The sequence below is a fragment of the Schistocerca nitens genome, unplaced genomic scaffold (genome assembly GCF_023898315.1).
Source record: "Schistocerca nitens isolate TAMUIC-IGC-003100 unplaced genomic scaffold, iqSchNite1.1 HiC_scaffold_400, whole genome shotgun sequence".
NCBI lineage: Eukaryota > Metazoa > Arthropoda > Insecta > Orthoptera > Acrididae > Schistocerca > Schistocerca nitens.
Window position 1 is genome coordinate 1 of NW_026045933.1, and position 23,900 is coordinate 23,900.

The following is a 23,900-nucleotide window of genomic DNA, read 5'->3' on the forward strand; positions in this document are numbered from 1 at the left end:
AAAGAGCGAAATGTGTGAGTACGTTCAGTTCTGCTCAGCTATTTGAAAATCAAATAACGTAAGTGGTTTACCAGCACAGTCATTAAATAATTTTTCTAAGTGGACGTTTCATATTTCGACTCTTAGCCGAGCATACCTCACTGGAATCTTCTGATTTTTTCTTGTAGTTTGTGTAATTAGTGTAGCTATTCTTTATTGCTAGCGCGTAATTATAGAGAGAATTTCCTTTGTAGTTGTAGTTTTTCATCTTTGTACAGTAAAACAGTTGTGGAATGCATGTAGATTTGCACCAAGTATTTCGCAGCTGCGCTTGCAATTAACTAGATATTATTTTCAGTGCTATGTTAATGTGTTTTCTTATTTTTGCTCTTCAAATTGTGTTTTTCTGTGTTATCGTATGAAATATTGTAACAATAATGGCGTGTGAAAAACGTAACACTAGGCTCCAAAGTAAACTGACAAATAATAGTGACGACGAGCGTAGCTTATCAGCACCACTGTGTAATGAATTAACAGACATTCGAAGTAGTAATTTGGTAATTGTGCATAGGGAAACGGAGCGGGCGGCAAATAATGGCGTAGACAGTGATTTTCATACAGAGCGCTACGTGGCGTTACCAATATAAAAACCTAAACAGCCTACTTACACAGTCTGCGCAAAATCGGAGCGGTAGCCAGAATCTACTCGGTCAGGGCCTTGGAAATTCACGAAAATGTGGAGAACATTAACACATACATTCTAGCGAAGGCTTGGTGTCTGTCTCAAGTTATGCCACGTGCTATTAAACAGGATGCTAGGAGGGGACATGCCCTCAAGGTGTCCATGCAAACTTGCACACTGAGCCTCGAAGACGGTGGACTGAGGTTAATACACTTACGTGCTAAATGCACGGCGCTTTTCATCAAACGCACCAAAGCAGTGACTGAGAAAGGTTCTTGCTGTCCAACCGCAAGAGTATCTAATAAATTGCGGCCACAATCACTGGGTGCCCCTGTCCATATCAACAACATCCTGTTAGAGCTGAACTTCATGTGTCAGTTTTACCTCGACACCATCTACCTTCTACACAGTGACTCGCGTGGGAACAGTCAGCGATATCACTACTGCACTTTTTGTATCTCCAGTCGGGGACGAATTTGAGTTGCGACTGCCACACCACAAGTGAAAATCTGCATGGAGAAATTGAGCGGTGTGGCTCGATCAGCGATATTCCCGCCGTCGGTATGGGTCATTTTTCCGGTGGTGTGCGCAGAGCGCGCGGTGGCGCCACCTACCTGCCCTATCGGGGAGCGAGGGGTAAGCTCTAGCAAGTGGCGAGGATTTTGCTTTGTGACGCCTAGCAGTAACGTTGTTTGCGAAGTTTGGCGGACAGTGCAGGCGCCGAGCGAGGCAGCAGGAAGAGCACGTCTAAAAGGGGCTGTTTACCCGGGTGACGGCGCCGTAGCAAATATTGCCGGCGTGGAAGCAGTCACGTTACTGGGAAGCCGTTGGTGTATTTTGCTTCCTGCAAGTCTCCTGGCACTGGGATCTGCGGCGGTTGGCTTCGTCGAACAAGCAAGAGGGTGAGGGCCTTGCTTGTGCTGTAAATTGTGTCTGGAATCGACTACTGGGTTCAGTGCTGTTGACTTCATTTTCTTGGCCGGCCGTTGCTACTCCTACTGAGTCTGTCCTCGAATGTGTTAATTTCAACTTGCTTAGTACGCAAGGTTCTAGTGAGAGCTGTATGTGATGTGATGATTGACATTTACTAGGGCCTGGAGTGCTAATACATTCTGTTTGTAGACTGCTACTGTCAGTGTTAACGGCCATTGAAAACAGTTTGGTTGGTCCTTGTATAAGTACCGCCTGGTTATTGTATTTATACCACACGACGGAGTTAAGCTGGCCAATTGCTATAGATAGACATGGATAAAATTTTCCCTGGATGTATTTTGCTGCGAATTGCAATAACATTACTGTTACGTTTCTATCTGAAGTGATAGTGTGTCTGAGAGACACGTGTCTAATTCTAAAGGAGTAGTTTCATAAATCCTTACAAGTTACTGAGAGGCCAGTTGTTATTGTGTGTTTAAATTGTTTGAAACTAATTCTATTAATGAAAGTACAAGAATTCCTTCAATGACAGAATGTAGATATGGTAATTCTGATTTAATCACAAATTTAACGACGAGGAAGGGGGAACGGTCTCGATATTCCGTTAGCCTGCACGCTAGTTACTTGCTCTCGATTTCGTTTTATTGGAACTTCTGCTGTTTGTCTTGGTAGCGGGTGCGGGGTCCTGGGTTGCATCCTGCTTATGCTGTTGTTTACTTTCCGCCCCCTTTGCCCGCGCGTGCCGGCTGCACGGGTATCTAGTTCGCTCGCGGCTTAATGTATAATTGGCCTTACACACAGAAGATAAAAGATTTGTATTGCTTAACTGATGTTCATTAATATGTTGATTAATTCTACAAATGGTGTGCTGTAATGAATTATTGTGTTTCTAGTTACTTAAGGCAGATGTCAGTCTGTTGTAGATACCCACTAGTTCTGGGATTTTTCGTGCCTATTCGTAACCGTTGCTGCTCCCGTTTGGGGGTCCATGCGGAGCCCCTTCTCCTCGGCCACAGGCGAATATTTGTAATGCCTCGCGCTATCGTAGTGGAACGAGAACTCTTGACGTTGTCGCATTCGGCGAAGAGCATGGTGCCGTGAATGTACTTGCTTCCTTATAAACGCGCTGTTGGCCGTCGAGTTAGCAGGCAGACAGGCACAATAACGGCCCTCTGCAGAAAGCGATGCATTTTTCGTGCGGAAGACATCGCGACTCGCGGCGCCGGCCGTTGCTGGGGTTAAGTTACTGCACCCTCCGGGAGATGGCGGGCCACGTCGGGGTTACCGCCTTCGAGCCGCCCTCTCCGCCTGAAAGTCGCCCTCTTTCTTTCGTCCGGTGTCAAAACGGCAAATGAGATTTGCTGAATGACTGTTTCTTCGAGCCACAGTGCAAGCCACAAAATCAATTGTTGCTCTTACCTTTGCTCCCTCCGTGGGAGCCCTTAGTGCTAGGAAATACGGCAGCATTGTCAATCGCCCTTGTCTGTCGCTGAGCAACCGAAGGACCAAGCTCAGACTATCAGATGTTCTAAGAAAGCTGGATGCACTCGTGGGTGTTGTACACGAGGGACAAACATCACATCAGCAGGTTCTTAAGGAAAGACAATAATCAGCAAAAACTGCAGCTTACCCCATTGGACGCTGATGGAACAGAAGACACTTGAAGGTATGGTAACACTTCTTTTTTCTGTCCATCTCGAGCACTATCTGGAAAGCTCGAACAAAATTTGTCTTCACTTTAATTCAGAATGTGGAGATATTTCCTTCACGCATATGAAAGTATATGACAAAAATAATAATGCTTCATTATTTAAGCTAGATGGAAAAGTTTAGGGGAAGTAATTAATTCGTTTAGGCTGCACCACTACTAGGTAGCACTGTGAAAACAAAGCCATTGCCATCTAATGGCAACAACACTGCTTGCTGCAGATTAATTTTGCGGCATTTCGTAAATGATTAATATCTTATGACTATTGTGACGCTATGAGTAGTTTTATATGTGCAAACATTTGAAAACGGCTGCAGGCATTACATTCACCCCTCTCTGTCTCTTTGCTTGGACCTGGAGTAAGTAAGTAAGTAAGTAAGTAAGTAAGGATAAATTAAATTGCTTGTTTTTGAAGTAGTAACAGTTCTGAAGTGTAATGAAATGGTATTAAACAATGAAGTGTTTTTTTTTTAATCCTACCTATCTCTGCAATTAGTGTACGTGAGTATTTCATAGGAATTGTCGCAATCGAAACCGAGCTTAATAATTTCATGCGGCCGTTTTCAGTCCTCCTCGTGCTTTAATTGTTCCTTTCCAAGCGTTATTTTAGGTTGCCTGCAAAGTTGTCAGATGAAACACAACCACTGCGACGAAAGGCCATTCCTTAGAGCAGGTAGACGCCAACTGCGGCAGGAAACTGTCGTGGCCAGGAAGATATTCACTGTGTGTGGAAGTTAAGTGAGGATCCGAAGCTGACTTGCCGGCACACGTTGCAGCATTCACTCGCCAACGGCAACGAGGCAAGAAAAGGGTAAAAATACGCCGGTTCTCGTCCGATCACCGAGGTTGGCTAGAATCTATGTTTCTCGTTTTCGGTGCAGCTCGTCATGTTATTTCCTTCGATTCACATCCCCACAAGCTCCTCAAGTGCCGCAAGTCTGCAAGTCTCGAAGTCTCGAGACGCTACGCTAGACGCTCGCTTCCGGCCCCTTCATGTACCTTGCCACAGGCGCCAAAGCGTTCGGCTGGCCGACGGCCCCTGTACGCCCGCTCGCGCCACAGCAGTCACTGTGCTTGCAGGGAATGCCGCGCCGTCGAATAACGTTTGGTGCACAATCCGTTTATGGACAGAGAATGCTAAAAGGGGCCGTTCGACCGTTAATACGGAAATCGCAGCCAAGTTAGATCGCCTGAGCCATCTCGCGGCTGCCGCTGTTATTACGAGCACGCGTGCCACGCGGTTAACGAGCAGTGCGCCGGCTGTGGGTTTCGACGCCGTGTCCTAGTGCAATTTGTCGTTTTTAGTAGAGGCATCATCGGTTATAAGAAGCTGGTAAATTACTCACCGTCAGTGCTTATCATCCACTACGAGGAGAGGCTTTGATTGCATTAGAGATTAGCACCGGGACAGCGCGAACGCAGTCCCGACTACCAAAAATTATGCGCCCGAGTTACTCGCATTTGGAGTAATCGCGGGGGTCAGCTCGACCGAAGTGCAATGGACAAGCCTCACCCCGGAGGAACCGCCTTCATGATCACGGTATCCTCTACGCCAGGTAAGTATGCTTCTCCTCGGCCACAGGCGAATATTTGTAATGCCTCGCGCTATCGTAGTGGAACGAGAACTCTTGACGTTGTCGCATTCGGCGAAGAGCATGGTGCCGTGAATGTACTTGCTTCCTTATAAACGCGCTGTTGGCCGTCGAGTTAGCAGGCAGACAGGCACAATAACGGCCCTCTGCAGAAAGCGATGCATTTTTCGTGCGGAAGACATCGCGACTCGCGGCGCCGGCCGTTGCTGGGGTTAAGTTACTGCACCCTCCGGGAGATGGCGGGCCACGTCGGGGTTACCGCCTTCGAGCCGCCCTCTCCGCCTGAAAGTCGCCCTCTTTCTTTCGTCCGGTGTCAAAACGGCAAATGAGATTTGCTGAATGACTGTTTCTTCGAGCCACAGTGCAAGCCACAAAATCAATTGTTGCTCTTACCTTTGCTCCCTCCGTGGGAGCCCTTAGTGCTAGGAAATACGGCAGCATTGTCAATCGCCCTTGTCTGTCGCTGAGCAACCGAAGGACCAAGCTCAGACTATCAGATGTTCTAAGAAAGCTGGATGCACTCGTGGGTGTTGTACACGAGGGACAAACATCACATCAGCAGGTTCTTAAGGAAAGACAATAATCAGCAAAAACTGCAGCTTACCCCATTGGACGCTGATGGAACAGAAGACACTTGAAGGTATGGTAACACTTCTTTTTTCTGTCCATCTCGAGCACTATCTGGAAAGCTCGAACAAAATTTGTCTTCACTTTAATTCAGAATGTGGAGATATTTCCTTCACGCATATGAAAGTATATGACAAAAATAATAATGCTTCATTATTTAAGCTAGATGGAAAAGTTTAGGGGAAGTAATTAATTCGTTTAGGCTGCACCACTACTAGGTAGCACTGTGAAAACAAAGCCATTGCCATCTAATGGCAACAACACTGCTTGCTGCAGATTAATTTTGCGGCATTTCGTAAATGATTAATATCTTATGACTATTGTGACGCTATGAGTAGTTTTATATGTGCAAACATTTGAAAACGGCTGCAGGCATTACATTCACCCCTCTCTGTCTCTTTGCTTGGACCTGGAGTAAGTAAGTAAGTAAGTAAGTAAGTAAGGATAAATTAAATTGCTTGTTTTTGAAGTAGTAACAGTTCTGAAGTGTAATGAAATGGTATTAAACAATGAAGTGTTTTTTTTTTAATCCTACCTATCTCTGCAATTAGTGTACGTGAGTATTTCATAGGAATTGTCGCAATCGAAACCGAGCTTAATAATTTCATGCGGCCGTTTTCAGTCCTCCTCGTGCTTTAATTGTTCCTTTCCAAGCGTTATTTTAGGTTGCCTGCAAAGTTGTCAGATGAAACACAACCACTGCGACGAAAGGCCATTCCTTAGAGCAGGTAGACGCCAACTGCGGCAGGAAACTGTCGTGGCCAGGAAGATATTCACTGTGTGTGGAAGTTAAGTGAGGATCCGAAGCTGACTTGCCGGCACACGTTGCAGCATTCACTCGCCAACGGCAACGAGGCAAGAAAAGGGTAAAAATACGCCGGTTCTCGTCCGATCACCGAGGTTGGCTAGAATCTATGTTTCTCGTTTTCGGTGCAGCTCGTCATGTTATTTCCTTCGATTCACATCCCCACAAGCTCCTCAAGTGCCGCAAGTCTGCAAGTCTCGAAGTCTCGAGACGCTACGCTAGACGCTCGCTTCCGGCCCCTTCATGTACCTTGCCACAGGCGCCAAAGCGTTCGGCTGGCCGACGGCCCCTGTACGCCCGCTCGCGCCACAGCAGTCACTGTGCTTGCAGGGAATGCCGCGCCGTCGAATAACGTTTGGTGCACAATCCGTTTATGGACAGAGAATGCTAAAAGGGGCCGTTCGACCGTTAATACGGAAATCGCAGCCAAGTTAGATCGCCTGAGCCATCTCGCGGCTGCCGCTGTTATTACGAGCACGCGTGCCACGCGGTTAACGAGCAGTGCGCCGGCTGTGGGTTTCGACGCCGTGTCCTAGTGCAATTTGTCGTTTTTAGTAGAGGCATCATCGGTTATAAGAAGCTGGTAAATTACTCACCGTCAGTGCTTATCATCCACTACGAGGAGAGGCTTTGATTGCATTAGAGATTAGCACCGGGACAGCGCGAACGCAGTCCCGACTACCAAAAATTATGCGCCCGAGTTACTCGCATTTGGAGTAATCGCGGGGGTCAGCTCGACCGAAGTGCAATGGACAAGCCTCACCCCGGAGGAACCGCCTTCATGATCACGGTATCCTCTACGCCAGGTAAGTATGCTTCTCCTCGGCCACAGGCGAATATTTGTAATGCCTCGCGCTATCGTAGTGGAACGAGAACTCTTGACGTTGTCGCATTCGGCGAAGAGCATGGTGCCGTGAATGTACTTGCTTCCTTATAAACGCGCTGTTGGCCGTCGAGTTAGCAGGCAGACAGGCACAATAACGGCCCTCTGCAGAAAGCGATGCATTTTTCGTGCGGAAGACATCGCGACTCGCGGCGCCGGCCGTTGCTGGGGTTAAGTTACTGCACCCTCCGGGAGATGGCGGGCCACGTCGGGGTTACCGCCTTCGAGCCGCCCTCTCCGCCTGAAAGTCGCCCTCTTTCTTTCGTCCGGTGTCAAAACGGCAAATGAGATTTGCTGAATGACTGTTTCTTCGAGCCACAGTGCAAGCCACAAAATCAATTGTTGCTCTTACCTTTGCTCCCTCCGTGGGAGCCCTTAGTGCTAGGAAATACGGCAGCATTGTCAATCGCCCTTGTCTGTCGCTGAGCAACCGAAGGACCAAGCTCAGACTATCAGATGTTCTAAGAAAGCTGGATGCACTCGTGGGTGTTGTACACGAGGGACAAACATCACATCAGCAGGTTCTTAAGGAAAGACAATAATCAGCAAAAACTGCAGCTTACCCCATTGGACGCTGATGGAACAGAAGACACTTGAAGGTATGGTAACACTTCTTTTTTCTGTCCATCTCGAGCACTATCTGGAAAGCTCGAACAAAATTTGTCTTCACTTTAATTCAGAATGTGGAGATATTTCCTTCACGCATATGAAAGTATATGACAAAAATAATAATGCTTCATTATTTAAGCTAGATGGAAAAGTTTAGGGGAAGTAATTAATTCGTTTAGGCTGCACCACTACTAGGTAGCACTGTGAAAACAAAGCCATTGCCATCTAATGGCAACAACACTGCTTGCTGCAGATTAATTTTGCGGCATTTCGTAAATGATTAATATCTTATGACTATTGTGACGCTATGAGTAGTTTTATATGTGCAAACATTTGAAAACGGCTGCAGGCATTACATTCACCCCTCTCTGTCTCTTTGCTTGGACCTGGAGTAAGTAAGTAAGTAAGTAAGTAAGTAAGGATAAATTAAATTGCTTGTTTTTGAAGTAGTAACAGTTCTGAAGTGTAATGAAATGGTATTAAACAATGAAGTGTTTTTTTTTTAATCCTACCTATCTCTGCAATTAGTGTACGTGAGTATTTCATAGGAATTGTCGCAATCGAAACCGAGCTTAATAATTTCATGCGGCCGTTTTCAGTCCTCCTCGTGCTTTAATTGTTCCTTTCCAAGCGTTATTTTAGGTTGCCTGCAAAGTTGTCAGATGAAACACAACCACTGCGACGAAAGGCCATTCCTTAGAGCAGGTAGACGCCAACTGCGGCAGGAAACTGTCGTGGCCAGGAAGATATTCACTGTGTGTGGAAGTTAAGTGAGGATCCGAAGCTGACTTGCCGGCACACGTTGCAGCATTCACTCGCCAACGGCAACGAGGCAAGAAAAGGGTAAAAATACGCCGGTTCTCGTCCGATCACCGAGGTTGGCTAGAATCTATGTTTCTCGTTTTCGGTGCAGCTCGTCATGTTATTTCCTTCGATTCACATCCCCACAAGCTCCTCAAGTGCCGCAAGTCTGCAAGTCTCGAAGTCTCGAGACGCTACGCTAGACGCTCGCTTCCGGCCCCTTCATGTACCTTGCCACAGGCGCCAAAGCGTTCGGCTGGCCGACGGCCCCTGTACGCCCGCTCGCGCCACAGCAGTCACTGTGCTTGCAGGGAATGCCGCGCCGTCGAATAACGTTTGGTGCACAATCCGTTTATGGACAGAGAATGCTAAAAGGGGCCGTTCGACCGTTAATACGGAAATCGCAGCCAAGTTAGATCGCCTGAGCCATCTCGCGGCTGCCGCTGTTATTACGAGCACGCGTGCCACGCGGTTAACGAGCAGTGCGCCGGCTGTGGGTTTCGACGCCGTGTCCTAGTGCAATTTGTCGTTTTTAGTAGAGGCATCATCGGTTATAAGAAGCTGGTAAATTACTCACCGTCAGTGCTTATCATCCACTACGAGGAGAGGCTTTGATTGCATTAGAGATTAGCACCGGGACAGCGCGAACGCAGTCCCGACTACCAAAAATTATGCGCCCGAGTTACTCGCATTTGGAGTAATCGCGGGGGTCAGCTCGACCGAAGTGCAATGGACAAGCCTCACCCCGGAGGAACCGCCTTCATGATCACGGTATCCTCTACGCCAGGTAAGTATGCTTCTCCTCGGCCACAGGCGAATATTTGTAATGCCTCGCGCTATCGTAGTGGAACGAGAACTCTTGACGTTGTCGCATTCGGCGAAGAGCATGGTGCCGTGAATGTACTTGCTTCCTTATAAACGCGCTGTTGGCCGTCGAGTTAGCAGGCAGACAGGCACAATAACGGCCCTCTGCAGAAAGCGATGCATTTTTCGTGCGGAAGACATCGCGACTCGCGGCGCCGGCCGTTGCTGGGGTTAAGTTACTGCACCCTCCGGGAGATGGCGGGCCACGTCGGGGTTACCGCCTTCGAGCCGCCCTCTCCGCCTGAAAGTCGCCCTCTTTCTTTCGTCCGGTGTCAAAACGGCAAATGAGATTTGCTGAATGACTGTTTCTTCGAGCCACAGTGCAAGCCACAAAATCAATTGTTGCTCTTACCTTTGCTCCCTCCGTGGGAGCCCTTAGTGCTAGGAAATACGGCAGCATTGTCAATCGCCCTTGTCTGTCGCTGAGCAACCGAAGGACCAAGCTCAGACTATCAGATGTTCTAAGAAAGCTGGATGCACTCGTGGGTGTTGTACACGAGGGACAAACATCACATCAGCAGGTTCTTAAGGAAAGACAATAATCAGCAAAAACTGCAGCTTACCCCATTGGACGCTGATGGAACAGAAGACACTTGAAGGTATGGTAACACTTCTTTTTTCTGTCCATCTCGAGCACTATCTGGAAAGCTCGAACAAAATTTGTCTTCACTTTAATTCAGAATGTGGAGATATTTCCTTCACGCATATGAAAGTATATGACAAAAATAATAATGCTTCATTATTTAAGCTAGATGGAAAAGTTTAGGGGAAGTAATTAATTCGTTTAGGCTGCACCACTACTAGGTAGCACTGTGAAAACAAAGCCATTGCCATCTAATGGCAACAACACTGCTTGCTGCAGATTAATTTTGCGGCATTTCGTAAATGATTAATATCTTATGACTATTGTGACGCTATGAGTAGTTTTATATGTGCAAACATTTGAAAACGGCTGCAGGCATTACATTCACCCCTCTCTGTCTCTTTGCTTGGACCTGGAGTAAGTAAGTAAGTAAGTAAGTAAGTAAGGATAAATTAAATTGCTTGTTTTTGAAGTAGTAACAGTTCTGAAGTGTAATGAAATGGTATTAAACAATGAAGTGTTTTTTTTTTAATCCTACCTATCTCTGCAATTAGTGTACGTGAGTATTTCATAGGAATTGTCGCAATCGAAACCGAGCTTAATAATTTCATGCGGCCGTTTTCAGTCCTCCTCGTGCTTTAATTGTTCCTTTCCAAGCGTTATTTTAGGTTGCCTGCAAAGTTGTCAGATGAAACACAACCACTGCGACGAAAGGCCATTCCTTAGAGCAGGTAGACGCCAACTGCGGCAGGAAACTGTCGTGGCCAGGAAGATATTCACTGTGTGTGGAAGTTAAGTGAGGATCCGAAGCTGACTTGCCGGCACACGTTGCAGCATTCACTCGCCAACGGCAACGAGGCAAGAAAAGGGTAAAAATACGCCGGTTCTCGTCCGATCACCGAGGTTGGCTAGAATCTATGTTTCTCGTTTTCGGTGCAGCTCGTCATGTTATTTCCTTCGATTCACATCCCCACAAGCTCCTCAAGTGCCGCAAGTCTGCAAGTCTCGAAGTCTCGAGACGCTACGCTAGACGCTCGCTTCCGGCCCCTTCATGTACCTTGCCACAGGCGCCAAAGCGTTCGGCTGGCCGACGGCCCCTGTACGCCCGCTCGCGCCACAGCAGTCACTGTGCTTGCAGGGAATGCCGCGCCGTCGAATAACGTTTGGTGCACAATCCGTTTATGGACAGAGAATGCTAAAAGGGGCCGTTCGACCGTTAATACGGAAATCGCAGCCAAGTTAGATCGCCTGAGCCATCTCGCGGCTGCCGCTGTTATTACGAGCACGCGTGCCACGCGGTTAACGAGCAGTGCGCCGGCTGTGGGTTTCGACGCCGTGTCCTAGTGCAATTTGTCGTTTTTAGTAGAGGCATCATCGGTTATAAGAAGCTGGTAAATTACTCACCGTCAGTGCTTATCATCCACTACGAGGAGAGGCTTTGATTGCATTAGAGATTAGCACCGGGACAGCGCGAACGCAGTCCCGACTACCAAAAATTATGCGCCCGAGTTACTCGCATTTGGAGTAATCGCGGGGGTCAGCTCGACCGAAGTGCAATGGACAAGCCTCACCCCGGAGGAACCGCCTTCATGATCACGGTATCCTCTACGCCAGGTAAGTATGCTTCTCCTCGGCCACAGGCGAATATTTGTAATGCCTCGCGCTATCGTAGTGGAACGAGAACTCTTGACGTTGTCGCATTCGGCGAAGAGCATGGTGCCGTGAATGTACTTGCTTCCTTATAAACGCGCTGTTGGCCGTCGAGTTAGCAGGCAGACAGGCACAATAACGGCCCTCTGCAGAAAGCGATGCATTTTTCGTGCGGAAGACATCGCGACTCGCGGCGCCGGCCGTTGCTGGGGTTAAGTTACTGCACCCTCCGGGAGATGGCGGGCCACGTCGGGGTTACCGCCTTCGAGCCGCCCTCTCCGCCTGAAAGTCGCCCTCTTTCTTTCGTCCGGTGTCAAAACGGCAAATGAGATTTGCTGAATGACTGTTTCTTCGAGCCACAGTGCAAGCCACAAAATCAATTGTTGCTCTTACCTTTGCTCCCTCCGTGGGAGCCCTTAGTGCTAGGAAATACGGCAGCATTGTCAATCGCCCTTGTCTGTCGCTGAGCAACCGAAGGACCAAGCTCAGACTATCAGATGTTCTAAGAAAGCTGGATGCACTCGTGGGTGTTGTACACGAGGGACAAACATCACATCAGCAGGTTCTTAAGGAAAGACAATAATCAGCAAAAACTGCAGCTTACCCCATTGGACGCTGATGGAACAGAAGACACTTGAAGGTATGGTAACACTTCTTTTTTCTGTCCATCTCGAGCACTATCTGGAAAGCTCGAACAAAATTTGTCTTCACTTTAATTCAGAATGTGGAGATATTTCCTTCACGCATATGAAAGTATATGACAAAAATAATAATGCTTCATTATTTAAGCTAGATGGAAAAGTTTAGGGGAAGTAATTAATTCGTTTAGGCTGCACCACTACTAGGTAGCACTGTGAAAACAAAGCCATTGCCATCTAATGGCAACAACACTGCTTGCTGCAGATTAATTTTGCGGCATTTCGTAAATGATTAATATCTTATGACTATTGTGACGCTATGAGTAGTTTTATATGTGCAAACATTTGAAAACGGCTGCAGGCATTACATTCACCCCTCTCTGTCTCTTTGCTTGGACCTGGAGTAAGTAAGTAAGTAAGTAAGTAAGTAAGGATAAATTAAATTGCTTGTTTTTGAAGTAGTAACAGTTCTGAAGTGTAATGAAATGGTATTAAACAATGAAGTGTTTTTTTTTTAATCCTACCTATCTCTGCAATTAGTGTACGTGAGTATTTCATAGGAATTGTCGCAATCGAAACCGAGCTTAATAATTTCATGCGGCCGTTTTCAGTCCTCCTCGTGCTTTAATTGTTCCTTTCCAAGCGTTATTTTAGGTTGCCTGCAAAGTTGTCAGATGAAACACAACCACTGCGACGAAAGGCCATTCCTTAGAGCAGGTAGACGCCAACTGCGGCAGGAAACTGTCGTGGCCAGGAAGATATTCACTGTGTGTGGAAGTTAAGTGAGGATCCGAAGCTGACTTGCCGGCACACGTTGCAGCATTCACTCGCCAACGGCAACGAGGCAAGAAAAGGGTAAAAATACGCCGGTTCTCGTCCGATCACCGAGGTTGGCTAGAATCTATGTTTCTCGTTTTCGGTGCAGCTCGTCATGTTATTTCCTTCGATTCACATCCCCACAAGCTCCTCAAGTGCCGCAAGTCTGCAAGTCTCGAAGTCTCGAGACGCTACGCTAGACGCTCGCTTCCGGCCCCTTCATGTACCTTGCCACAGGCGCCAAAGCGTTCGGCTGGCCGACGGCCCCTGTACGCCCGCTCGCGCCACAGCAGTCACTGTGCTTGCAGGGAATGCCGCGCCGTCGAATAACGTTTGGTGCACAATCCGTTTATGGACAGAGAATGCTAAAAGGGGCCGTTCGACCGTTAATACGGAAATCGCAGCCAAGTTAGATCGCCTGAGCCATCTCGCGGCTGCCGCTGTTATTACGAGCACGCGTGCCACGCGGTTAACGAGCAGTGCGCCGGCTGTGGGTTTCGACGCCGTGTCCTAGTGCAATTTGTCGTTTTTAGTAGAGGCATCATCGGTTATAAGAAGCTGGTAAATTACTCACCGTCAGTGCTTATCATCCACTACGAGGAGAGGCTTTGATTGCATTAGAGATTAGCACCGGGACAGCGCGAACGCAGTCCCGACTACCAAAAATTATGCGCCCGAGTTACTCGCATTTGGAGTAATCGCGGGGGTCAGCTCGACCGAAGTGCAATGGACAAGCCTCACCCCGGAGGAACCGCCTTCATGATCACGGTATCCTCTACGCCAGGTAAGTATGCTTCTCCTCGGCCACAGGCGAATATTTGTAATGCCTCGCGCTATCGTAGTGGAACGAGAACTCTTGACGTTGTCGCATTCGGCGAAGAGCATGGTGCCGTGAATGTACTTGCTTCCTTATAAACGCGCTGTTGGCCGTCGAGTTAGCAGGCAGACAGGCACAATAACGGCCCTCTGCAGAAAGCGATGCATTTTTCGTGCGGAAGACATCGCGACTCGCGGCGCCGGCCGTTGCTGGGGTTAAGTTACTGCACCCTCCGGGAGATGGCGGGCCACGTCGGGGTTACCGCCTTCGAGCCGCCCTCTCCGCCTGAAAGTCGCCCTCTTTCTTTCGTCCGGTGTCAAAACGGCAAATGAGATTTGCTGAATGACTGTTTCTTCGAGCCACAGTGCAAGCCACAAAATCAATTGTTGCTCTTACCTTTGCTCCCTCCGTGGGAGCCCTTAGTGCTAGGAAATACGGCAGCATTGTCAATCGCCCTTGTCTGTCGCTGAGCAACCGAAGGACCAAGCTCAGACTATCAGATGTTCTAAGAAAGCTGGATGCACTCGTGGGTGTTGTACACGAGGGACAAACATCACATCAGCAGGTTCTTAAGGAAAGACAATAATCAGCAAAAACTGCAGCTTACCCCATTGGACGCTGATGGAACAGAAGACACTTGAAGGTATGGTAACACTTCTTTTTTCTGTCCATCTCGAGCACTATCTGGAAAGCTCGAACAAAATTTGTCTTCACTTTAATTCAGAATGTGGAGATATTTCCTTCACGCATATGAAAGTATATGACAAAAATAATAATGCTTCATTATTTAAGCTAGATGGAAAAGTTTAGGGGAAGTAATTAATTCGTTTAGGCTGCACCACTACTAGGTAGCACTGTGAAAACAAAGCCATTGCCATCTAATGGCAACAACACTGCTTGCTGCAGATTAATTTTGCGGCATTTCGTAAATGATTAATATCTTATGACTATTGTGACGCTATGAGTAGTTTTATATGTGCAAACATTTGAAAACGGCTGCAGGCATTACATTCACCCCTCTCTGTCTCTTTGCTTGGACCTGGAGTAAGTAAGTAAGTAAGTAAGTAAGTAAGGATAAATTAAATTGCTTGTTTTTGAAGTAGTAACAGTTCTGAAGTGTAATGAAATGGTATTAAACAATGAAGTGTTTTTTTTTTAATCCTACCTATCTCTGCAATTAGTGTACGTGAGTATTTCATAGGAATTGTCGCAATCGAAACCGAGCTTAATAATTTCATGCGGCCGTTTTCAGTCCTCCTCGTGCTTTAATTGTTCCTTTCCAAGCGTTATTTTAGGTTGCCTGCAAAGTTGTCAGATGAAACACAACCACTGCGACGAAAGGCCATTCCTTAGAGCAGGTAGACGCCAACTGCGGCAGGAAACTGTCGTGGCCAGGAAGATATTCACTGTGTGTGGAAGTTAAGTGAGGATCCGAAGCTGACTTGCCGGCACACGTTGCAGCATTCACTCGCCAACGGCAACGAGGCAAGAAAAGGGTAAAAATACGCCGGTTCTCGTCCGATCACCGAGGTTGGCTAGAATCTATGTTTCTCGTTTTCGGTGCAGCTCGTCATGTTATTTCCTTCGATTCACATCCCCACAAGCTCCTCAAGTGCCGCAAGTCTGCAAGTCTCGAAGTCTCGAGACGCTACGCTAGACGCTCGCTTCCGGCCCCTTCATGTACCTTGCCACAGGCGCCAAAGCGTTCGGCTGGCCGACGGCCCCTGTACGCCCGCTCGCGCCACAGCAGTCACTGTGCTTGCAGGGAATGCCGCGCCGTCGAATAACGTTTGGTGCACAATCCGTTTATGGACAGAGAATGCTAAAAGGGGCCGTTCGACCGTTAATACGGAAATCGCAGCCAAGTTAGATCGCCTGAGCCATCTCGCGGCTGCCGCTGTTATTACGAGCACGCGTGCCACGCGGTTAACGAGCAGTGCGCCGGCTGTGGGTTTCGACGCCGTGTCCTAGTGCAATTTGTCGTTTTTAGTAGAGGCATCATCGGTTATAAGAAGCTGGTAAATTACTCACCGTCAGTGCTTATCATCCACTACGAGGAGAGGCTTTGATTGCATTAGAGATTAGCACCGGGACAGCGCGAACGCAGTCCCGACTACCAAAAATTATGCGCCCGAGTTACTCGCATTTGGAGTAATCGCGGGGGTCAGCTCGACCGAAGTGCAATGGACAAGCCTCACCCCGGAGGAACCGCCTTCATGATCACGGTATCCTCTACGCCAGGTAAGTATGCTTCTCCTCGGCCACAGGCGAATATTTGTAATGCCTCGCGCTATCGTAGTGGAACGAGAACTCTTGACGTTGTCGCATTCGGCGAAGAGCATGGTGCCGTGAATGTACTTGCTTCCTTATAAACGCGCTGTTGGCCGTCGAGTTAGCAGGCAGACAGGCACAATAACGGCCCTCTGCAGAAAGCGATGCATTTTTCGTGCGGAAGACATCGCGACTCGCGGCGCCGGCCGTTGCTGGGGTTAAGTTACTGCACCCTCCGGGAGATGGCGGGCCACGTCGGGGTTACCGCCTTCGAGCCGCCCTCTCCGCCTGAAAGTCGCCCTCTTTCTTTCGTCCGGTGTCAAAACGGCAAATGAGATTTGCTGAATGACTGTTTCTTCGAGCCACAGTGCAAGCCACAAAATCAATTGTTGCTCTTACCTTTGCTCCCTCCGTGGGAGCCCTTAGTGCTAGGAAATACGGCAGCATTGTCAATCGCCCTTGTCTGTCGCTGAGCAACCGAAGGACCAAGCTCAGACTATCAGATGTTCTAAGAAAGCTGGATGCACTCGTGGGTGTTGTACACGAGGGACAAACATCACATCAGCAGGTTCTTAAGGAAAGACAATAATCAGCAAAAACTGCAGCTTACCCCATTGGACGCTGATGGAACAGAAGACACTTGAAGGTATGGTAACACTTCTTTTTTCTGTCCATCTCGAGCACTATCTGGAAAGCTCGAACAAAATTTGTCTTCACTTTAATTCAGAATGTGGAGATATTTCCTTCACGCATATGAAAGTATATGACAAAAATAATAATGCTTCATTATTTAAGCTAGATGGAAAAGTTTAGGGGAAGTAATTAATTCGTTTAGGCTGCACCACTACTAGGTAGCACTGTGAAAACAAAGCCATTGCCATCTAATGGCAACAACACTGCTTGCTGCAGATTAATTTTGCGGCATTTCGTAAATGATTAATATCTTATGACTATTGTGACGCTATGAGTAGTTTTATATGTGCAAACATTTGAAAACGGCTGCAGGCATTACATTCACCCCTCTCTGTCTCTTTGCTTGGACCTGGAGTAAGTAAGTAAGTAAGTAAGTAAGTAAGGATAAATTAAATTGCTTGTTTTTGAAGTAGTAACAGTTCTGAAGTGTAATGAAATGGTATTAAACAATGAAGTGTTTTTTTTTTAATCCTACCTATCTCTGCAATTAGTGTACGTGAGTATTTCATAGGAATTGTCGCAATCGAAACCGAGCTTAATAATTTCATGCGGCCGTTTTCAGTCCTCCTCGTGCTTTAATTGTTCCTTTCCAAGCGTTATTTTAGGTTGCCTGCAAAGTTGTCAGATGAAACACAACCACTGCGACGAAAGGCCATTCCTTAGAGCAGGTAGACGCCAACTGCGGCAGGAAACTGTCGTGGCCAGGAAGATATTCACTGTGTGTGGAAGTTAAGTGAGGATCCGAAGCTGACTTGCCGGCACACGTTGCAGCATTCACTCGCCAACGGCAACGAGGCAAGAAAAGGGTAAAAATACGCCGGTTCTCGTCCGATCACCGAGGTTGGCTAGAATCTATGTTTCTCGTTTTCGGTGCAGCTCGTCATGTTATTTCCTTCGATTCACATCCCCACAAGCTCCTCAAGTGCCGCAAGTCTGCAAGTCTCGAAGTCTCGAGACGCTACGCTAGACGCTCGCTTCCGGCCCCTTCATGTACCTTGCCACAGGCGCCAAAGCGTTCGGCTGGCCGACGGCCCCTGTACGCCCGCTCGCGCCACAGCAGTCACTGTGCTTGCAGGGAATGCCGCGCCGTCGAATAACGTTTGGTGCACAATCCGTTTATGGACAGAGAATGCTAAAAGGGGCCGTTCGACCGTTAATACGGAAATCGCAGCCAAGTTAGATCGCCTGAGCCATCTCGCGGCTGCCGCTGTTATTACGAGCACGCGTGCCACGCGGTTAACGAGCAGTGCGCCGGCTGTGGGTTTCGACGCCGTGTCCTAGTGCAATTTGTCGTTTTTAGTAGAGGCATCATCGGTTATAAGAAGCTGGTAAATTACTCACCGTCAGTGCTTATCATCCACTACGAGGAGAGGCTTTGATTGCATTAGAGATTAGCACCGGGACAGCGCGAACGCAGTCCCGACTACCAAAAATTATGCGCCCGAGTTACTCGCATTTGGAGTAATCGCGGGGGTCAGCTCGACCGAAGTGCAATGGACAAGCCTCACCCCGGAGGAACCGCCTTCATGATCACGGTATCCTCTACGCCAGGTAAGTATGCTTCTCCTCGGCCACAGGCGAATATTTGTAATGCCTCGCGCTATCGTAGTGGAACGAGAACTCTTGACGTTGTCGCATTCGGCGAAGAGCATGGTGCCGTGAATGTACTTGCTTCCTTATAAACGCGCTGTTGGCCGTCGAGTTAGCAGGCAGACAGGCACAATAACGGCCCTCTGCAGAAAGCGATGCATTTTTCGTGCGGAAGACATCGCGACTCGCGGCGCCGGCCGTTGCTGGGGTTAAGTTACTGCACCCTCCGGGAGATGGCGGGCCACGTCGGGGTTACCGCCTTCGAGCCGCCCTCTCCGCCTGAAAGTCGCCCTCTTTCTTTCGTCCGGTGTCAAAACGGCAAATGAGATTTGCTGAATGACTGTTTCTTCGAGCCACAGTGCAAGCCACAAAATCAATTGTTGCTCTTACCTTTGCTCCCTCCGTGGGAGCCCTTAGTGCTAGGAAATACGGCAGCATTGTCAATCGCCCTTGTCTGTCGCTGAGCAACCGAAGGACCAAGCTCAGACTATCAGATGTTCTAAGAAAGCTGGATGCACTCGTGGGTGTTGTACACGAGGGACAAACATCACATCAGCAGGTTCTTAAGGAAAGACAATAATCAGCAAAAACTGCAGCTTACCCCATTGGACGCTGATGGAACAGAAGACACTTGAAGGTATGGTAACACTTCTTTTTTCTGTCCATCTCGAGCACTATCTGGAAAGCTCGAACAAAATTTGTCTTCACTTTAATTCAGAATGTGGAGATATTTCCTTCACGCATATGAAAGTATATGACAAAAATAATAATGCTTCATTATTTAAGCTAGATGGAAAAGTTTAGGGGAAGTAATTAATTCGTTTAGGCTGCACCACTACTAGGTAGCACTGTGAAAACAAAGCCATTGCCATCTAATGGCAACAACACTGCTTGCTGCAGATTAATTTTGCGGCATTTCGTAAATGATTAATATCTTATGACTATTGTGACGCTATGAGTAGTTTTATATGTGCAAACATTTGAAAACGGCTGCAGGCATTACATTCACCCCTCTCTGTCTCTTTGCTTGGACCTGGAGTAAGTAAGTAAGTAAGTAAGTAAGTAAGGATAAATTAAATTGCTTGTTTTTGAAGTAGTAACAGTTCTGAAGTGTAATGAAATGGTATTAAACAATGAAGTGTTTTTTTTTTAATCCTACCTATCTCTGCAATTAGTGTACGTGAGTATTTCATAGGAATTGTCGCAATCGAAACCGAGCTTAATAATTTCATGCGGCCGTTTTCAGTCCTCCTCGTGCTTTAATTGTTCCTTTCCAAGCGTTATTTTAGGTTGCCTGCAAAGTTGTCAGATGAAACACAACCACTGCGACGAAAGGCCATTCCTTAGAGCAGGTAGACGCCAACTGCGGCAGGAAACTGTCGTGGCCAGGAAGATATTCACTGTGTGTGGAAGTTAAGTGAGGATCCGAAGCTGACTTGCCGGCACACGTTGCAGCATTCACTCGCCAACGGCAACGAGGCAAGAAAAGGGTAAAAATACGCCGGTTCTCGTCCGATCACCGAGGTTGGCTAGAATCTATGTTTCTCGTTTTCGGTGCAGCTCGTCATGTTATTTCCTTCGATTCACATCCCCACAAGCTCCTCAAGTGCCGCAAGTCTGCAAGTCTCGAAGTCTCGAGACGCTACGCTAGACGCTCGCTTCCGGCCCCTTCATGTACCTTGCCACAGGCGCCAAAGCGTTCGGCTGGCCGACGGCCCCTGTACGCCCGCTCGCGCCACAGCAGTCACTGTGCTTGCAGGGAATGCCGCGCCGTCGAATAACGTTTGGTGCACAATCCGTTTATGGACAGAGAATGCTAAAAGGGGCCGTTCGACCGTTAATACGGAAATCGCAGCCAAGTTAGATCGCCTGAGCCATCTCGCGGCTGCCGCTGTTATTACGAGCACGCGTGCCACGCGGTTAACGAGCAGTGCGCCGGCTGTGGGTTTCGACGCCGTGTCCTAGTGCAATTTGTCGTTTTTAGTAGAGGCATCATCGGTTATAAGAAGCTGGTAAATTACTCACCGTCAGTGCTTATCATCCACTACGAGGAGAGGCTTTGATTGCATTAGAGATTAGCACCGGGACAGCGCGAACGCAGTCCCGACTACCAAAAATTATGCGCCCGAGTTACTCGCATTTGGAGTAATCGCGGGGGTCAGCTCGACCGAAGTGCAATGGACAAGCCTCACCCCGGAGGAACCGCCTTCATGATCACGGTATCCTCTACGCCAGGTAAGTATGCTTCTCCTCGGCCACAGGCGAATATTTGTAATGCCTCGCGCTATCGTAGTGGAACGAGAACTCTTGACGTTGTCGCATTCGGCGAAGAGCATGGTGCCGTGAATGTACTTGCTTCCTTATAAACGCGCTGTTGGCCGTCGAGTTAGCAGGCAGACAGGCACAATAACGGCCCTCTGCAGAAAGCGATGCATTTTTCGTGCGGAAGACATCGCGACTCGCGGCGCCGGCCGTTGCTGGGGTTAAGTTACTGCACCCTCCGGGAGATGGCGGGCCACGTCGGGGTTACCGCCTTCGAGCCGCCCTCTCCGCCTGAAAGTCGCCCTCTTTCTTTCGTCCGGTGTCAAAACGGCAAATGAGATTTGCTGAATGACTGTTTCTTCGAGCCACAGTGCAAGCCACAAAATCAATTGTTGCTCTTACCTTTGCTCCCTCCGTGGGAGCCCTTAGTGCTAGGAAATACGGCAGCATTGTCAATCGCCCTTGTCTGTCGCTGAGCAACCGAAGGACCAAGCTCAGACTATCAGATGTTCTAAGAAAGCTGGATGCACTCGTGGGTGTTGTACACGAGGGACAAACATCACATCAGCAGGTTCTTAAGGAAAGACAATAATCAGCAAAAACTGCAGCTTACCCCATTGGACGCTGATGGAACAGAAGACACTTGAAGGTATGGTAACACTTCTTTTTTCTGTCCATCTCGAGCACTATCTGGAAAGCTCGAACAAAATTTGTCTTCACTTTAATTCAGAATGTGGAGATATTTCCTTCACGCATATGAAAGTATATGACAAAAATAATAATGCTTCATTATTTAAGCTAGATGGAAAAGTTTAGGGGAAGTAATTAATTCGTTTAGGCTGCACCACTACTAGGTAGCACTGTGAAAACAAAGCCATTGCCATCTAATGGCAACAACACTGCTTGCTGCAGATTAATTTTGCGGCATTTCGTAAATGATTAATATCTTATGACTATTGTGACGCTATGAGTAGTTTTATATGTGCAAACATTTGAAAACGGCTGCAGGCATTACATTCACCCCTCTCTGTCTCTTTGCTTGGACCTGGAGTAAGTAAGTAAGTAAGTAAGTAAGTAAGGATAAATTAAATTGCTTGTTTTTGAAGTAGTAACAGTTCTGAAGTGTAATGAAATGGTATTAAACAATGAAGTGTTTTTTTTTTAATCCTACCTATCTCTGCAATTAGTGTACGTGAGTATTTCATAGGAATTGTCGCAATCGAAACCGAGCTTAATAATTTCATGCGGCCGTTTTCAGTCCTCCTCGTGCTTTAATTGTTCCTTTCCAAGCGTTATTTTAGGTTGCCTGCAAAGTTGTCAGATGAAACACAACCACTGCGACGAAAGGCCATTCCTTAGAGCAGGTAGACGCCAACTGCGGCAGGAAACTGTCGTGGCCAGGAAGATATTCACTGTGTGTGGAAGTTAAGTGAGGATCCGAAGCTGACTTGCCGGCACACGTTGCAGCATTCACTCGCCAACGGCAACGAGGCAAGAAAAGGGTAAAAATACGCCGGTTCTCGTCCGATCACCGAGGTTGGCTAGAATCTATGTTTCTCGTTTTCGGTGCAGCTCGTCATGTTATTTCCTTCGATTCACATCCCCACAAGCTCCTCAAGTGCCGCAAGTCTGCAAGTCTCGAAGTCTCGAGACGCTACGCTAGACGCTCGCTTCCGGCCCCTTCATGTACCTTGCCACAGGCGCCAAAGCGTTCGGCTGGCCGACGGCCCCTGTACGCCCGCTCGCGCCACAGCAGTCACTGTGCTTGCAGGGAATGCCGCGCCGTCGAATAACGTTTGGTGCACAATCCGTTTATGGACAGAGAATGCTAAAAGGGGCCGTTCGACCGTTAATACGGAAATCGCAGCCAAGTTAGATCGCCTGAGCCATCTCGCGGCTGCCGCTGTTATTACGAGCACGCGTGCCACGCGGTTAACGAGCAGTGCGCCGGCTGTGGGTTTCGACGCCGTGTCCTAGTGCAATTTGTCGTTTTTAGTAGAGGCATCATCGGTTATAAGAAGCTGGTAAATTACTCACCGTCAGTGCTTATCATCCACTACGAGGAGAGGCTTTGATTGCATTAGAGATTAGCACCGGGACAGCGCGAACGCAGTCCCGACTACCAAAAATTATGCGCCCGAGTTACTCGCATTTGGAGTAATCGCGGGGGTCAGCTCGACCGAAGTGCAATGGACAAGCCTCACCCCGGAGGAACCGCCTTCATGATCACGGTATCCTCTACGCCAGGTAAGTATGCTTCTCCTCGGCCACAGGCGAATATTTGTAATGCCTCGCGCTATCGTAGTGGAACGAGAACTCTTGACGTTGTCGCATTCGGCGAAGAGCATGGTGCCGTGAATGTACTTGCTTCCTTATAAACGCGCTGTTGGCCGTCGAGTTAGCAGGCAGACAGGCACAATAACGGCCCTCTGCAGAAAGCGATGCATTTTTCGTGCGGAAGACATCGCGACTCGCGGCGCCGGCCGTTGCTGGGGTTAAGTTACTGCACCCTCCGGGAGATGGCGGGCCACGTCGGGGTTACCGCCTTCGAGCCGCCCTCTCCGCCTGAAAGTCGCCCTCTTTCTTTCGTCCGGTGTCAAAACGGCAAATGAGATTTGCTGAATGACTGTTTCTTCGAGCCACAGTGCAAGCCACAAAATCAATTGTTGCTCTTACCTTTGCTCCCTCCGTGGGAGCCCTTAGTGCTAGGAAATACGGCAGCATTGTCAATCGCCCTTGTCTGTCGCTGAGCAACCGAAGGACCAAGCTCAGACTATCAGATGTTCTAAGAAAGCTGGATGCACTCGTGGGTGTTGTACACGAGGGACAAACATCACATCAGCAGGTTCTTAAGGAAAGACAATAATCAGCAAAAACTGCAGCTTACCCCATTGGACGCTGATGGAACAGAAGACACTTGAAGGTATGGTAACACTTCTTTTTTCTGTCCATCTCGAGCACTATCTGGAAAGCTCGAACAAAATTTGTCTTCACTTTAATTCAGAATGTGGAGATATTTCCTTCACGCATATGAAAGTATATGACAAAAATAATAATGCTTCATTATTTAAGCTAGATGGAAAAGTTTAGGGGAAGT

The 23,900-nt window shown here is 48.0% G+C and overlaps 9 non-coding genes across 9 annotated transcripts; all 9 read right to left on the reverse strand.

Annotated features, from left to right (window-relative positions):
* Positions 1-4,703: 4,703 nt before the first annotated feature.
* On the reverse strand, positions 4,704-4,866 carry LOC126231620 (U1 spliceosomal RNA). Its single transcript, XR_007544401.1, has one exon. It is a non-coding gene; the product is annotated as a U1 spliceosomal RNA (small nuclear RNA).
* Positions 4,867-6,977: 2,111 nt separating this feature from the next.
* Positions 6,978-7,140, reverse strand: LOC126231629 (U1 spliceosomal RNA). The gene has a single exon (XR_007544409.1). It is a non-coding gene; the product is annotated as a U1 spliceosomal RNA (small nuclear RNA).
* Positions 7,141-9,251: 2,111 nt separating this feature from the next.
* On the reverse strand, positions 9,252-9,414 carry LOC126231630 (U1 spliceosomal RNA). The gene has a single exon (XR_007544410.1). It is a non-coding gene; the product is annotated as a U1 spliceosomal RNA (small nuclear RNA).
* A 2,111-nt stretch (positions 9,415-11,525) lies between these two features.
* On the reverse strand, positions 11,526-11,688 carry LOC126231631 (U1 spliceosomal RNA). Its single transcript, XR_007544411.1, has one exon. It is a non-coding gene; the product is annotated as a U1 spliceosomal RNA (small nuclear RNA).
* Positions 11,689-13,799: 2,111 nt separating this feature from the next.
* On the reverse strand, positions 13,800-13,962 carry LOC126231632 (U1 spliceosomal RNA). Its single transcript, XR_007544412.1, has one exon. It is a non-coding gene; the product is annotated as a U1 spliceosomal RNA (small nuclear RNA).
* Positions 13,963-16,073: 2,111 nt separating this feature from the next.
* On the reverse strand, positions 16,074-16,236 carry LOC126231621 (U1 spliceosomal RNA). The gene has a single exon (XR_007544402.1). It is a non-coding gene; the product is annotated as a U1 spliceosomal RNA (small nuclear RNA).
* Positions 16,237-18,347: 2,111 nt separating this feature from the next.
* On the reverse strand, positions 18,348-18,510 carry LOC126231622 (U1 spliceosomal RNA). Its single transcript, XR_007544403.1, has one exon. It is a non-coding gene; the product is annotated as a U1 spliceosomal RNA (small nuclear RNA).
* A 2,111-nt stretch (positions 18,511-20,621) lies between these two features.
* LOC126231623 (U1 spliceosomal RNA) lies at positions 20,622-20,784 on the reverse strand. The gene has a single exon (XR_007544404.1). It is a non-coding gene; the product is annotated as a U1 spliceosomal RNA (small nuclear RNA).
* Positions 20,785-22,895: 2,111 nt separating this feature from the next.
* On the reverse strand, positions 22,896-23,058 carry LOC126231624 (U1 spliceosomal RNA). Its single transcript, XR_007544405.1, has one exon. It is a non-coding gene; the product is annotated as a U1 spliceosomal RNA (small nuclear RNA).
* Positions 23,059-23,900: the final 842 nt, after the last annotated feature.